This window comes from Mauremys reevesii, linkage group 1 (assembly GCF_016161935.1).
Source record: "Mauremys reevesii isolate NIE-2019 linkage group 1, ASM1616193v1, whole genome shotgun sequence".
Taxonomy (NCBI): Eukaryota; Metazoa; Chordata; order Testudines; family Geoemydidae; genus Mauremys; species Mauremys reevesii.
In genome coordinates this window covers 235,607,587-235,621,077 of record NC_052623.1, presented here as the reverse complement: position 1 = coordinate 235,621,077, position 13,491 = coordinate 235,607,587, and the positions used below count along the sequence as shown (strand labels likewise).

General features: G+C 44.9%; 1 long non-coding RNA gene across 3 annotated transcripts in view; it reads left to right on the top strand.

Moving 5' to 3' along the window:
* The window catches only part of LOC120380473, a 34,595-nt gene extending 33,675 nt beyond the window's left edge, over window positions 1-920 (top strand). For all 3 annotated transcript variants that reach the window (XR_005587778.1, XR_005587774.1, XR_005587775.1), the window contains one exon: window positions 282-920. This is a non-coding gene — a long non-coding RNA (uncharacterized LOC120380473). The remainder of the gene's footprint in view (window positions 1-281) is intronic.
* The last annotated feature ends 12,571 nt before the right edge of the window (window positions 921-13,491 follow it).

Genomic DNA, 13,491 nt, shown 5'->3' with positions numbered 1-13,491 from the left:
AGTGACTATGTAATCTTACTCCTCATATTGTCCTGCCAATGTTCCTCAACTCTGACTTGGAAGGACCAACTCCAGACCTCATACAAAGACCATTGAAGTCAATGGGAAGACTCCCTTTGACTTCAATGGGCTTTGGAACTGGCCCATAGCTCAGTCTCCGGGCCTATTAATTGCAGTGGTGGTGGTGTTATATTCAATAGAGAAGAGATACTTTTATAGTAATAAATGTCCCAAAATAGGGGCTAATAAGTTATTATTAATATGTATTATTTTTATTGCAGTAACACACAGGAGCCCCAGTCAAGGACCAGGATCCAATTGTGTCAGGTGCTGAACAAACACAGAACAAAAAGTCCCTGCCCCAAAGACCTTATTAAAGATGCCTTCAACCACAAGTATATCTAGAGCCAGAAAAACATTCATGCATGTGTTTAATTTTAGTTTCATTGAACTTAATAATGTGCTTAAATACTTTGCTAGATCACAACCTGTAGCATCACTAGCACAAGGCTATTATAAGATTTAAATGCTAAGCCAGGAAATGCAACGGAAAAGCCTTAAATTCAGGGTTTTAAAAAATTCCTACATAGTAAGATATTAAGTCCAGCAATACGAAATAATGGGGATGAGCCAAAGGAAAGCCCAAAATATAAAGCTCCTATATAACACACAACAAAAGGGGAAAATGTATTGCATAGCCCAGTACGATGGTCTCTACAAGAATGTTACTGTACATGTGAAATGTATCAAATGAAATAAAAGTAAGCAACTTCTCTGTCTTATAAAGGAAGTGGCAGAGCTACAGGATAAGCAGTAGATGTTTTAAATTTAGGAGTGAGACAATGGGGTTTGGCATATGATTATCTACAGAGCCGTCTAATAATTCAAAGAACAGAGACGCCAATTATTGGGCACTGTCAAACTGGTAGGAATGATTCCCATTGGTGGAGAGTATCCTCCTGTCACTGAATTACTATTAAAAGCAACAGGAATATTTTGTAACTGTGATTAAATGCAAATGCTTCAGATCTGTTTTTGGAAACAAAGCTGTTTTCATTTTTCCCACTGAAGTTGTTATTTCAACTTAGTGTGTATTTATAATGAAGGTAGGTGCCAAAATGAACAAACCTTTTCTTTTAATAGACAGCTTTGTACTGTTGTTTTATTTAAGTGATACTGACATTGCAGTGGAACATCATGAAGCTGATCTATTCAGGTACCTCAAGAACTATGTTCATGAAGTGCAGGCTTCTGTCCTGTCTTTAGGTGATTGTGGCATTGATTTTAAAGTACAAATCAAAGTGGATTTTGGCTTTAAAAAAATCAGTGGCATGATATGGCTTCTGAGCTGTTGTCTTTCCGAATCTGCTCTCGTGTAGCAGAGACACACCCTATGCAGAGGCTATAATCTCAGCCCCTTTCCAAGGATTTGGTTTTATTAACACAGTAATTAACAAGGGAATAGTAAAATTCAGCTCAGTTTTCCTCCTCTGGCTCGGCTGCTTCTAGGGTTCCTCTCTGAAGATTTATCAGCCCACATCCTAGATTTTCTCTGTCTAGAAAGCCACTCTCAACTTCTTGTGTACCAAAGGGGGAGAAACCCTCAGCAAGGGGGATAGCTTAGTGGTTTGAGCATTGGCCTGCTAAACTGAGGCTTGTGAGCTCAATCCTTGAGGGGGCTATTTAGGGATCTGGGGCAAAAATATGTCTGGGGAGTGGTCCTGCTTTAAGCAGGGGATAGGATTAGATGACCTCCTGAGGTCCCTGCCAACTCTGAAATTCTATGATACTTAGGCAGCATTGTGACCTGCTAACAGGATGGTGTATTTCAGGCAACACCAATGGCCTGTTAAATGGCTTTGGAGTAGTTATAAGGAGGAATCATAGGCTTGTGGTTAAAACAGGAATGGGACTGGGAGTCAGGATTCTATTCCTGAGTCTGCCACATTCTTCAAGTGTAATCTAGGATAAGTCATTTAAGCCAAACAATGCTGTGGTTGCTTAGCACCTGTGAAAATCAGGCCACTTCTTGAGGTGCATAAATGTACACCCACATTATTGCCAACTCTTGTGATTTTCTCTGAGACTCATGACATTTTGGTGGTTTTCATGTGATTATGAAACAAATCTCAGCTTAGTTTACCAAAAAATAAAGTTTCTAGCCCTTGGGCTCGCAAGGAAAAAGCTTGAAAATATGAATCTAATGGCTCAAAAGCCAGAATGCAAATAAAAGAACCCAACATTTATTGTTTTTAAAAATCTCATGATTTTTAAGCCAATCTCTTGATTTTTAGAAGCCTGATGCATGATTTTTGAATGGTTTGTGGTTGGCAATACTGCATTTAATTTAAAAAGAATTGGTGTTAGCCTTTCTGTCTCTCAGTTTACTCAGCTAGGTATAGACATAATTCTTTGCTATTTATAAAGTGCTTTAGATTTTTGGCTGCAAGGGTGTTATAGAAATGCAAAGTACCAATATTCCTAATTTACGCTCCACGAGTGCAGATTAATTCACCGTGTAGACAAGCCCTAAGAGTGGCTCTTTACACTGGTTGACTAAAGACAGCTCCTAGTGAAATTCAGAATATATTCAGCTCCTGAATATATTTCAGGTGTCTCATATGCTGCTTGAGGAAGGAATGCAAAAAGCAAATAAGGGTGGTTGAATAAGTCACCTCCCTGGGCTGTGAGGAAAACTCAAAATCAACCTGTTTTGAGTCAGAGTCTGAAATGACAGGAATGTCATAGGGGGAGTATGCATGTGCAAAAACTCTTTATGTAACTGATCTTTTCCTTTGCAAATGAAATGCTCTGGGATGTGAAAAGGTGAGTCATTAAGGCCCACTGGATGTTTAAGAAGAGACACTTTTAGCTTTCTACTCTGAGCATCAATGTAACTGTACTATATCTCTTTCAATGAAGCGATTTCTGCTCTAGCTGTTAAATCCTTCTCTGATCTGCCAACCAGGAAGGGGGTTCAGAGCTCCTTTGTCTCCAGCAGTTTAACTTAATTCTACTGATGTCTCACAGTTTATCAACTACCACCTCACATCCGATCACCTGGATGAGTGATCAGAGTCAGAGTCATCTAGTTTATACCAAGAGTGGGAACAAAGCAAAAAGGTAAATGCTTGCTGAGCCCTTACTGCATATAACCTAATTCAAGCGCTTGAAGAAGCGCTCCACAATGGCTGAGATGCAGGGTCACAGAGGCTGAAGCTTCTAGTCTAACTTTGAATTCATGTTTGTTTTCCAAAATATTTTATTCTAACGTTGATACAAAAGCTGGTGGGGGTAGCTGATGCACAAGTGTGTTGACTGGGAGTTGTAACCATGGTTATCAGACAGGTTTCCAGATGTCAGCACTCAAAGGAATGGGAAAGTTGAAAGTTAAAGAACAAGCAGTCCCATTTTTGAAGCTAGAGGCTCAATTGCAAACACTCTCTCAGATCACACTCCACCCCACCCCCCACATATTTACATGATCAGCTTCCTCATCTACTCATTTGAGAAGCCAGAGGGAGGGTCACCTTATTGGTTTGTTATAACTTCAAGAGAAACTCCTCCCAGACAGAGCCAAGCACATTCAGTGCTACTCTGAGGAGACTTGTGGCTGGAATTCTCACTAGGCCTTGCAGTTGCTAAAATGCCTAAGATAATGCCTTGTTTTTAAGATAGGCCAGCTTCAAACATTGTTTCCAACAAGGTCCAACAGGTCAACAGCACATTGCAAAACTGAGCAGATACCCACAGACTCTATGGTCTCCAGGAGACGTGGATAGGACCCAATCTACAGAGGGATACATATGCCATCCTGAGGGGAAAGTGCATACTAGTCATCCAAAGCAAGAAGTAAAGCATCTTATTCACAGCTAAAAACATGTGGATGTCAAAATCAGAAAATTTTTAAGCTTCTAATGGGACACACAAACTAGCTGATCCTAAGTACAGATGTGCAAATTGGTATGAAAAACACCTCATAGTCCAATCTTCTCCCTCCCCCTCCAAACTGAATCCAAATCTATTTTCCCGATTCCAAGAAGGAACCCCGCCACCTATCCTCATTTCCAGCATGGTCACTGCTCCCTTCTATCCGTTTTTCAACAAGTACTTGGACACCTTGTACTTCTAATTTCCTCCCTATGAACAGCCTCATACATCTTGGTTGGGGTTCCAGCAGTTTTTGCAGTCTTTCAGCTGGGCCCTAGCCAATGCTGAATACAGTGCACAATGCACTCTGAGGTACTGGCATTTGGGGCAAGGCATTCTCATAGTGCTGTCTTCTGCTAAAGCATGGCACTGATGGATCTCCTTCCTTCAGGTTCCTTCCCCAAGGTGGGTCTCCTTGTGTCTCCATGAAAAAGGTCAGTGCTAGAGATGTGGTTTAGCTCTTCAGCCAAGTCATAAACAAACTTAACCCTTTTCAGGGTAACAAAAGTCCAACTAAAAGTCCCCAAACAAGTCATTTTGTGGGTTTTCCTTCAGCCCACCTCAGGGCCCTGTTCCCAGCCCCTTTCTGGGCTGCCTTTCAGTCTTTCCTCTGCTCCCTACTTTCTGACTCCTCTAAAATGCCAATTTCCTGCCAATCCTGGCTCAGGACCTTCCACAGCCAGCCAGCCTTTCCACACCTCAGATTAGCTCTCCCAGCCCTTTTATGAGGCCCAGGTGTCCACTAAACTATCATCTGACCATCCCCTCAAATAATTAATTATGGCACAGGTGGTGGCCCCATCTCCCCAGAAAGGGCCAGTCAAACTATGACAGGTACAAAATTCGAAGTGCACACATATACACAAAATCAAAATAATAAGAAGCCGGAATGTGCTAAAGAGATTGTTGCTCCTAAAAGGATCTTTTCAGATAGCAGAGCATGGTGTAAAAGGGAGGAAACTTTTTCTAACTACATACCTACATTGAAAAACAATGTGCGTGAATAATGCTGTTTTCCTTATTCTAATAAAGTTCCTTGTTCAGTGTTAGAAGAAAGTAATTCTCTGATTCTTTTCCACTGTTACAAGAGAACAACCAAATGTTCCCTCAATTATGATGATGATGATTTTTAATAGCCATGAAAGGTGCGGGCTTGACAGCCCTGGTGATTAAGCTGCACCCATAGAACATATTTTGCATGCACAGTGGCAAAGTAAGCTTCCATACCTCCCCACCCTGGCAATGCTCTTTCCATACAAAAACTGGAGGGACCATCTCTCTACGTGCAAAGGTTATTCCCAGTCCTTCACCACTATAACGTTTGAGTTGATTTGTGGCCCTGGGTTGGAGCTAGGGTTGGACTGGCACGTGATCCTGGGCTAGGACTAGGGATGCGGCCAGCAGGTAGTCCTGGGCTAGGGTTAGTGCACAGGCTTAATTTGACTTCTATATTTGGGGGATCAGCTCCAGTCAGGCTAATTGGACCGAATGGCGGGGGAGAATTCTGTACCTGCCCAAGGCTTGCAGTTTGGGGGAGCAATGCTTCCCTGCATCCCCATGGGTTAGTGGTGGGGCAACAGGTGGTCCCTGGCCAGACTAACTAATGTCAATTATGGAAGTGTAGGATGACCATATTTCCCAAAGGGAAAATGGGACACCACCTGGGGCTAGCCTGAGGCCCCCCCCTCACGTGGGGCTGGCCTGAGTCACTCACCCGAGCCCCACCTGCCGCCCATGAGAGGCTGGGGCTGGCGTCATTGCTCGCCCGAGCCCTGCCTGCCCCCTGCCTGAGCCCTGCGTCTCCCCAGCATGGGTTTGGCATCGCTGCTCAACTGCCCTTCTCCCCGCACCCCGCTTTTTTGACAAAAGTGGGCATTTGTCCTGTTTGCTCTTGTCAACTGATCAAGGACAGGGCTTAAAAAATGGACTGTCCCAGCCAAAACGGGACGTATGGTCACCCTTTGGATGTGCCAGTTTTGTGCCAACTGTATACAACTCATCCATGCTAAACACAACCTAGAATTACTATGTACCTTGCCCTCCCTCCAACCAGATGTTTGTTTTTCCCACTTGTAACATCATGTTTACTGGAAAGCAAGCTCTTGGGGGAAGAGACCATCTCTTACTATCTGTTCGGTTCAGTGCCCAGCATACTGAGGCTCTGAATTGGGATGGAGCCTCTAGGTATTACTGTAGCAATAATAATAAAAATACTATTACTATTATTAGTGTCAATTTTGTTATGAGAATTCTTTTCTACTAGGAGTCAGATGAAACTAACAAATTCATTCAACACAGGTCAGCAGCTGGCCATCAGATTGTCATAATGGTCAGTCACTACTAACCTAGGGTGGATTGTCACAACCCCCCCAGAATCCATGGCTATCCCAGGTACGTATACTCTAAAAGATCACATTGTAGAAAGAGGAAGATAACATTTTCTTTCACTAAAGCATGTCTGTGCTTTTCCCCACACCTAGCCTGTGCCAATGTGAAATCATACACAGAAAAGGGAGTTAATGCTCATTCCAATGATGGTAACTTTCCCCACTCTGTTTTTCACTGGGTAACTATAGACTTTATGGGTGAAATCCTAGCCTCATTGAAGCCAATGGCAAAACTCCCATTGGTTTCAAAAGGGCCAGGATTTCATCCTGTATTCACCATACAAATGACCATTTCTGCCAGTGGCAGTGCCTCAGGAGTGGATGCTAACATGCCTTCTTTCCCCCTATATTTCAGCACTGTTCACACTTGCCCTTGTATGTGTCAGTGCTGCCTTTTGGAAGGGCAAAATGAAACTTGGAATAAATAGGCTTCTGCTTCCCTCCCCCTGTCTCCATCCTTTTCCTTCTGAGGTTCTAAGCATTGCCTGCACTAATCACCATAGAGATCTGCTAGTTTATACAACCTTATTTGAAGATTCATGCGTTTGGAGGTCATTTGACTCATTTATACATCCACAGGGATGGCCTGATTTGCTCAGCTCAGCTTCACAGCTTTCACTTACAGCAGGGCTGCGTAATCGGCTTTGATGAGCTCATGAAAAGAGACAAAGCGCACATGTACACCGTTCCAGATATATATATAGGAGAAGTTTTGCTGGAATGAATCAGAAAGAGCTGACTGCTGCCTGCAGTTCCTGCCCTGGCAATATCATGATTTAATAGTCTAAGGAATTTATTTATTTATTTTCTGTTCAAGGCCACTGCCACCTTATGGCCACAGGAAGCTGGTTCGATAGAAATAATGTGTGCTGCTACTCCTGGTATCTCAGGGGCTGAGAGTGTCCATACTGGAAAGGCCATTTCCCAGAGGTATTTAAATCCATCCTGAAAATTCACTTTGAGATGACCCTGGAACTACTTCTAGTCCAAATATTGTGGAAAGATCAGGGCCATTTTGGATCAACGGGGTTTCAAGCAACCAGGGAAGCTGACTGATGCAGAGTGCTGTGTGTATGTGTGAAAAATCACATTTCAGATAATGGTTGTCTGGATTTGATCATACTAGGCAATGCTGAGGAAGTTCTTAGCCCCGAGAGCAGTCAGAGAGCGAGAGGGTGTGTGTGTGTTTTGTTTTGAGAAACCTTGAGGAGTCACATATCGATTTTCCAAAAGCAAAGTCAGGGGTAGGTAGGAATAAGGTCTGATGTTACCTCAAAGCTTGGGGTTAGATAAATAATTCTGTTAACAGCCATCTATCTATCTCAGGTATTTGTCTGGCCCCCATTATCTGAGCACCTCACAATCTTTAATGTATTTCTCCTTATCACACCTCTGTGAGGAAGGGCAGGACCATTATCCTCACCTTTAACCCCAGGGAACTGAGGCACAGAGAGGCTAAAGCTCAGATTTTTAAAGGCATTTAGGTGTTGCTCCGCTCAGCATTGCAAGGGCTAAGTGACTTAGACAGCTAAGCCCCATTTTCAAACGGGACTGAGGCACCTACTGGTCTTCACCAGATCTAATCTTGGATATTAGGGGGCAGAGTTAAGGGTGGGAGGCTGGTGAGGTGATAGTGAGCGATGAAGGATTATATGGCAGTGGGAAACTAACTGACTCCCTAAACTGTTCACTTCCAAACATTTTAATATTGTGAGTTGGGGGTGGGTTGTTTTTTTTTCAAAAAGGTGTCGGGCAAGATCCTTGGTCAGAGCAAACCCTCTTTGCAGTGACTTAGGAGAGCTTAAGGGAGCAGCTGAGGATTCTACCACAGACAGCTCCATTTCTCCACCTTCCTCAAAGTAGGAAGTGTTCTGGGAAACAAAGGGGCAGGGGTAGAGTCAGTAGATGATGCTTTCTGACATTCCAGGCAGGTAGAGGAACTCCTTGGGAGCTACTAGTCACTGTTGCAAGTTAAAGAAGCCCTGAGCTGAGCCTGCTCTAACTTGTGCTGCAGATCAGTTTGGCTCTCAGCAGTCCCCAGCATTGGGGAGGGACGGAAAAGGGGCATAAAGACACATATGTGCCCCCTCCCCACAGGAGCACTGAGCACTGTTCTTGTGCCTGGAGAGCTGGACCAGAGACTTTTGATAAAGGAAGTGTGATATTGTTGTTTGGGTGAACTCCAGCCAAATACATTTTCAACCTTAACCCAAAACTCAAATCAAGCCCAAGGGAAGCTCTTTTTAAGATCCAAAAAATTGCTGATAAATGTTTTTAAATTATTTTTTGTTTTTGCACCTCTTTCCTTCCGAATGGAATCAGGGAGTCGAAAAAGGAAATGACAGAATACCACAAGAATGCTGATGCTTAACCTGGATGTGGGAAGTCCCAGAAATGTCACAAGAGCACATATCATGAGGCTTCCAGACCAGTATGGCTGACTCTAGATGTACAGAGAGTTTGGATAGTGCTCAGATACCCACAAGTCTGAATGGTTATTTGCCCATACTGAATTTCTGAACCTTTCTTCTGTTCATACATTGCTACTAAAAACAAAACAAAACAAACAAAACATTTATATTACGTTTTCATTTATAAATAGGTTATAAAGGGTTAATAACTGATTAATAGGCATGTTAATACATGATTAATCAATCAGAGGGTCCAATAGATGAATAGGTTGCATATAACCATGTCTTATCTATAACACCTTCACTGATGCACTTATAATCAAACTTTAACACATACTGCTCAGGTCTGCAACATGCTTGCAACATCTCTTAATCATTTATTAATCCGCTATAAACCATTTGTAAATGGAACCTTAATAAAAAATATGACACAAAAACCAAGAGGACAATTAAATTATCCTTGCTTCAATGCATAGCCACTTTTCTTCATAGCATATTTTTCAGGTGAGTGCCTAAGATTCCCCACTTTGTCCTTTCTGGGTGAATTTTTCTGCTGCAAACTAGGCAATGCCATATATTAAAGGGTGCATTTTCAGAAGAACTCAACTCCCATTTGGGCATCTAAGTGGTCAGATTTCCAGATGTTGGCTGTTGAGCTTTTTTGAAAATCTAATTGTCCAGAGTATTCCATAGGATTGAGGGCTAGAAGACATTCATTAGAAGCTGGGCACCATGTGTTTGATTTTATACAGTACTGTATAATTAAAGTGGTACAACTTGTGTGGGTAGACAAGATCCAAGTGTAGCGATAGCAGTTACCGTGTTGTCTAATTGTTCTTACTGAGCTCCCCCACCTAGGTCTGTTCAGCTTCCTTTTGGAACTCATCAATAAATTATCCAAGCCATAGAAAGACTGAAAGGTCTCTCCTGATGGCCGTAGATGTCTCACAAACTGAGAGTGTTACAAAATGTTGTGTTCTTGACAGATATTTGACAAAACAGTGATATAATGTGTGGCACTATTGCACCCAGTATGTTTGCTTTTTGAATGGGAAAAGATTGATATTGACACCGTAGGGTCTTTTAAAACTGAAGTACCAAGTTCCTGTTTTGCTGTCACTATAATTGATTGCTTTAGCAAATTGCCAGAAGAAGCCTTTCCTTCCACAACAGTAAGTTCTTGTTAACAACTTTTAGTCATGAAGGAAATTTGGGGGAACTAATTTCTGACAATGCTTTACAATTCCCATCCAAGAAAATGTTAAGAATTTCTGAAGGAGAGAAATATTAGGCACAAACAATTTTCCATTTACTATGATAAGGCCATTTGGGGAATACTGGGCCTTCTGATCTCACACAGTTTTTACACCAATCAATGCTATTGAACTCAATTGACTTATTTTTGTTTTACATAAGTTTTAACATAGAATCAAGAACTCTCAAATAGACCAGAGATTATATTGTGCAACAAAAAGTTGTAAATGCATATGAACTCTCTGGCTGTTTTACTATATTATTTTTGTTGTGGTTGTATTATAGGTTTTAATATTAAAAGCTGTTATTTTGGTTAATTCATACTTATGCATCTAACTTTGAAACTTATAAAGGAATTCTGATTTTTTAAGGGAAAAGAAAATCCCATTAGTGTTGCTCTTTGAATACTTCATTGTAATAGGTTTGAGACTAGAACTTGCATGTGGATCTACCTATCCTACAATCTTTAATGTATTTATCCTTACTATACACCTGTAAAGAAGTACTGTTATTCCAATTTTACAAATAGAGACACAGAAAGGCTTGCCAAAGATGACACAGGAAGACTGTGGCAGCCCAGGGAATAGAACATTGGTCTTCTGAGCCTGAAGCAAGTGCACTGATCTCTGGACCACACTTCCTTGCTAAGCCTAGAGCTATCACAACTGACTGGCATGCTGTAAGAATGGAGAAACCTCAACTGTCACAACTGTCCTCAACTGTCACAACCTCAACTGTCACAGGTGGTCCGGGGTGGGGACTGCAGGCTCTGGAATGTTCCAGTCCTCAACTGTTGGTTTCCTGTGACTAAACATGACCTAACAACAGCTGAGAAAACAGTTAAAACACCAGGGGAGAAAAAGGAATGAGCGGTGGGAAGGACATTCTACTCCACCTGCCTAGAAGAAATATTTTTCTCCACTCCCACTACACAGCCGACCTTAAATACCAATTCAGATATGCAACAAGCTGCCAGAGAGGTATTCATCAGAGCATCTCACCCCTCCGATGAAGAAAAGGGACTAGAATATTGCATAGAGTCTTACAAGTCACAAGCAAGGACTCTGTGTTTCAGTTTGCTAACCAGTTGCTACCAACATGTGCTACCTGAAAAAGAGCAACAGAAAACCAGACAGAACAGTACAGGAGCCAAAATACTGACTGGCCAGAAGAAAGAAACTATGACCTGCAAGAGTTAGCTACAAAATTTCCATCTAAGGGCTGCAGCTGGTTCTTGCTCCCAATTTAAAGGGACAGTTACCAGAGAGATGTATGCTGGGAAAGGGCCTTAAAAATGCTCTATAATTTTGTGGTGACCAGATAATCAAGGAGACAATAGCTTCACTTAATGTTAATGAAAGGTGTTATATTCCCAGATGTGTATGGGTTACAGATGTGGGTGTAAAATAACCAGAGATTGTCATAAGCAAAACCTGGTATTTTAGGTGACTAGAATGTTTATTATTTTTGATTGATGTGTATTGCAGTAGTGCCTAGAAGCCCCAGCCTTGGACCCAAACCCCATTGTGCTGGGTGCTGTAGAAACACAGAACAAATTGGTGCTCCCTGGCTCCTTAAGAGCTCATCTTCATGTTTTGTTATGATCTTTGTATAATAAAAATCCCAAATCATTTTTGACATATTTTGCTGCCTCTTTTTAAAGTATACTATCCCGTCGCAGGATTTCTGGGTTCTCTGGGCCTGAGGCTGAATGCCTGAGTATTGAGCTATGTATCTATTGGGTTTCCGGGAAACGGGGCGGGCAAAGCCCGCCCCATGCTAACGGAACCCCCCCCAGCCTAAGGGGAGCTTCCACAGGGCCTCAGAAACCCACTAATTGCGGGGGACAACTAATAAAAGAACAGGGCCAGGAGTGCGGTCAAAGGGTCATAAGAAGGGAACCTGACGGGGACACTGAGCAGAGAACCCCGGACAGCGCCCACTGCTCCTCGAAGGCGTCAAGGGAGCCAGCGGACACCGCCCAGAGGAACTCCGCCCGGAGACGTGAACGGACTAAGGATCGGAAACAAGCCCCACAGTCGCAGGAGTCTCCATTGGCCAACCGCCTCTCCCTAGTCACGTAGATGGCCATTTTTGTCCGGGCGAGGAGGAGGTTGACCAGGAGGTCCCGCGACTTCGTGGGGCCATGGATAGGGAGTGCGTGGAGAAGCAGGTGGGGGGAAAAGTGCAGCCAGAAACGCAAGAGGTTATTAGTGAGGAGCCGGTATAGGGGCTGCAGCCTGGCGCACTCTACGTAAACATGCGCCAGGGTCTCCCTCACGCCGCAGAAGGGGCAGGTGTCTGGGACAGGGGTAAACCGCGCCAAGTACACGCCCGTGCTCACGGCCCCATGGAGGAGCCGCCAACTGATGTCCCGGATGGGCCTCGGGACCAGGGTGGAGTACAGGCTGGCCCACCGGGGCTCCTCACCCTCCAGAGGTGGCAAGAGGTCCCGCCACCTGGTGTCGGGGCGGGACACGAGGGTGAGGAAGTGAAGGGTGTGGAGCACGAACGCGTAGAGCTGCTTCCTTGGCGCGGTTTGGAAACGGACCGGCTGCAGATCGTGCAGCCGGCTGGTGGAGAAGGGGCGGGGGGGCCGGTCGGGTCCACGGGGCAGGGGCCCGATGAAGAGGTCCGGAGGGCTCGGGGTGGGGGGTGGGCAGGGCGTGCCCTCACACAGGACCCGGTCGAGGTAGGCCCGAGCAGCGGGCGGCAAAGCGGCCTTCACCTCCTGTAGTATGAGCCAGGGAGTACAAGGTCTGGAGAGCCCCATCCGCCGAGCGAGCGTCAGGGGATCCAGCCAGTCTCCCCGGTCGTAGTCCAGGAGGTCTCCGACCCTGGTGGCTTCCGCCAGGACCAACCTCTGGCGCATCACGGGGGACTCCGCCACCTGCACACGGAGCTGGGGGTTGTGTAGCAGGGGCTCCGCGAGGAGATCTGCCCCCTCGGTGGCCGCCACGGACCTGGTCGCAGAGAACAGCTTCCAGGTCCGGAGGAGGTCCTGGTAGAAGACCGGCAGCCCGGAGAGGTCTCGCGGAAGGCCCCTTGGATCTAGATAAAGGAGCTGCTGGTCGTATCGGAGCCCTCGGAAGCGGCGCAGGAAGGCGTGCGCCAGGGCTCTCCATGCCAGACTACCCGCACCATAAAGGAGCCTCTGCAGTGCCTGGAGGCGGAAGATGTGGACCTGAGTGCGCAGGCACTTCAGGCCCTGCCCTCCCTCCTCCAGGGGCAGGTGGAGCACCCCTGCAAGGACCCAGTACAGTCCTGGCCAAAAGAACTCCAGAACCACCCTCCGGAGGTCGGTCAGGAACACCGGGGCTGGGACCAGGGTGTTGAGCCGGTACCAGAGCATGGACAGGACCAGTTGATTGAGCACCAGTGCCCTCCCTCAGAGGGAAAGGCACCGGAGGAGTCCTGTCCATTTCTGGAGCCGCTCCGCCACCCTGCCCTGCAAACCTTGCCAGTTCTCCGGCGGAGAGGGATGTGTGGCAGAAAGGTAAACACCGAGA